This window comes from Salvelinus alpinus, chromosome 23 (genome assembly GCF_045679555.1).
Source record: "Salvelinus alpinus chromosome 23, SLU_Salpinus.1, whole genome shotgun sequence".
Classification (NCBI taxonomy): domain Eukaryota; kingdom Metazoa; phylum Chordata; class Actinopteri; order Salmoniformes; family Salmonidae; genus Salvelinus; species Salvelinus alpinus.
This window is the reverse complement of record NC_092108.1, coordinates 40,177,886-40,181,284: the sequence shown is the minus strand read 5'-3', so window position 1 is coordinate 40,181,284 and position 3,399 is coordinate 40,177,886.

Below are 3,399 nucleotides of genomic sequence, written 5' to 3'. Positions count from 1 at the left end.
TACAGTAGAAGTCGGAAGTTTACATACACTTAGGTTGGAGTCATTAAAACTCGTTTTTCAACCACTCCCAAAATGTCTTGATAACAAACTATAGTTTTGGCAAGTCGGTTAGGACATCTACTTTGCGCGTGACACAAGTATGAATATAATTTTTCCAACAATTGTTTACAGACAGATTATATCACTTAGAAATCACTTAGAAATCACAATTCCAGTGGGTCAGAAGTTTACATACAGTAAGTTGACTGTGCCTTTAAACAGCTTGGAAAATTCCAGAAAATGTGGTCATGGCTTTAGAAGCTTCTGATAGGCTAATTGACATCATTTGAGTCAATTGGAGGTGTACCTGTGGATGTATTTCTAGGCCTACCTTCAAACTCAGTGCTTCTTTGCTTGACATCATGGGAAAATCAAAATAAATCAGCCAAGACCTCAGATTTTTTTTTTGTAGACCTCCACAAGTATGGTTCATCCTTGGGAGCAATTTCCAAACGCCTGAAGGTACCACGTTCATCTGTACAAACAATAGCACGCAAGTATAAACACCATGGGACCACGCAGCCGTCATACCACTCAGGAAGGAGACGCGTTCTGGTTCATAGAGATACTTTGGTGCGAAAAGTGCAAATCAATCCCAGAACAACAGCAAAGGACCTTGTGAAGATGCTGCAGGAAATAGGTACAAAAGTATCTATATCCACAGTAAAACGAGTCCTATATTGACATAACCTGAAAGGCCATTCAGCAAGGAAGAAGCCACTGCTCCAAAACCACCATAAAAAAGACAGACTACGGTTTGCAACTGCACATGGAGACAAAGATCGTACTTTTTGGAGAAATGTCTTCTGATCTGATGAAACAAGAATAGAACTGTTTGGCCATAATGACCATCATTATGTTTGGATGAAAAAGGGGGAGGCTTGCAAGCCGAAGAACACCATCCCAACCGTGAAGCACGGGGGTGGTAGCATCATGTTGTGGGGGTGCTTTGCTGAGGAGGGACTGGCGCACTTCACAAAATAGATGGAATCATGAGGCAGGAAAATTATGTGGATATATTGAAGCAACATCTCAAGACATCAGTCAGGAAGTTAAAGCTTGGTCGCAAATGGGTCTTCCAAATGGACAATGACCCCAAGCATACTTCCAAAGTTGTGGCAAAATGGCTTAAGGACAACAAAGTCAAGGTATTGGAGTGGCCATCACAAAGCCCTGACCTCAATCCTATAGACAATTTGTGGGCAGAACTGAAAAAGCGTGTGCGAGCAAGGAGGCCTACAAACTTGACTCAGTTACACCAGCTCTGTCGGGAGGAATGGGCCAAAATTCACCCAACTTATTGTGGGAAGCTTGTGGAAGGCTACCCGAAACGTTTGACCCAAGTTAAACAATTTAAAGGCAATGCTACCAAATACTTATTGAGTGTATGTTAACTTCTGACCCACTGGGAATGTGATGAAAGAAATGAAAGCTGAAATAAATCATTCTCTCTACTATTATTCTGACATTTCACATTCTTAAAATAAAGTGGTGATCCTAACTGACCTAAGACAGGTAATTTTTATTAGAAATAAATGTCAGGAATTGTGAAAAACTGAGTTTAAATGTATTTGGCTAAGGTGTATGTAAACTTCCGACTTCAACTGTAAGTCTGTGATACTGATATTTTCTGTCCAAAAATGATGCAGAAAGATGAATCCATGCTTTTGTTACTTCTAGGTTAGACTACTGTAATGCTCTACTTTCCGGCTACCCGGATAAAGCACAAAATAAACTTCAGTCAGTGCTAAACATGGCTGCTAGAATCCTGACTAGAACCCACATTTTTTAATCATATTACTCCAGTGCTAGCTTCCCTACACTGGCTTCCTGTTAAGGCAAGGGCTGATTTCAAGGTTTTACTGCTAACCTACAAAGCATTACATGGGCTTGCTCCTACCTATCTTTTCGATTTGGTCCTGCCGTACATACCTACACGTACGCTACAGTCACAAGACGCAGGCCTCCTAATTGTCCCTAGAATTTCTAAGCAAACAGCTGGAGGCAGGGCTTTCTCCTATAGAGCTCAATTTTTATGGAATGGTCTTTCTACCCATATGAGAGACGCAGACTCGGTCTCAACCTTTAAGTCTTTATTGAAGACTCATCTCTTCAGTAGGTTCTATGATTGAGTGTAGTCTGGCCCAGGAGTGTGAAGGTGAACGGAAAGGCACTGGAGCAACGAACTGCCCTTGCTGTCTCTGCCTGGCCGGTTCCCCTCTCTCCACTGGGATTCTCTGCCTCTAACCCTATTACAGGGGCTGAGTCACTGGCTTACTGGTGCTCTTCCATGCCGTCCCTAGGAGGGGTGCGTGTGCTGTGGGCTATACTCGGCCTTGTCTCAAGATGGTACGTTGGTGGTTGAAGATATCCCTCTAGTGGTGTGGGGGCTGTGCTTTGGCAAGGTGGGTGGGGTTATTTACTGCCTGTTTGGCCCTGTCCGGGGGTATCATCGGATGGGGCCACAGTGTCTCCTGACCCCTCCTGTTTCAGCCTCCAGTATTTATGCTGCAATAGTTTATGTGTCGGGGGGCTAGGGTCAGTCTGTTATATCTGGAGTATTTATCCTGTCTTATCCGGTGTCCAGTGTGAATTTAAGTATGCTATCTCTAATTCTCTCTTTCTCTCTTTCTTTCTCTCTCTCTCTCGGAGGACCTGAGCCCTAGGACCATGCCTCAGGACTACCTGGCATGATGACTCCTTGTTGTCCCCAGTCCACCTGGCCGTGCTGCTGCTCCAGTTTCAACTGTTCTGCCTGCGGCTATGGAACCCTGACCTGTTCACTGTGATTACTATTATTTGACCATGCTGTTCATTTATAAACATTTGAACATCTTGGCCATGTTCTGTTATAATCTCCATCTGGCACATCCAGAAGAGGACTGGCCACCCCTCATAGCCTGGTTCCTCTCTAGGTTTCTTCCGAGGCTTTGGCCTTTCTAGGGAGTTTTTCCTAGCCACCGTGCTTCTACACCTGCATTGCTTGCTGTTTGGGGTTTTATGCTGGGTTTCTGTACAGCACTTTAATATATCAGATGATGTAAGAAGAGCTATAGAAATAAATTTGATTTGAATTGACAATCACAATATGCCATTGTGACACAGAGACATGACATCACTGCGTGCCTCTGTGACACAGAGAAATGACATCACAATGAGCATACAGTATGTGACACAGATAAAGGACATCACGATCTACCTCTATCCCTACCAAAGAATTACATCAACATATGATTCTGTGACACAGGGAAATGACATATACCATTACATCACAATGTATACATGCAATACAAAGATGACTTCACTATGCGTCTCTGTGACACAGATGAGACAGAAAAAGATATCACCATCAACAAACCC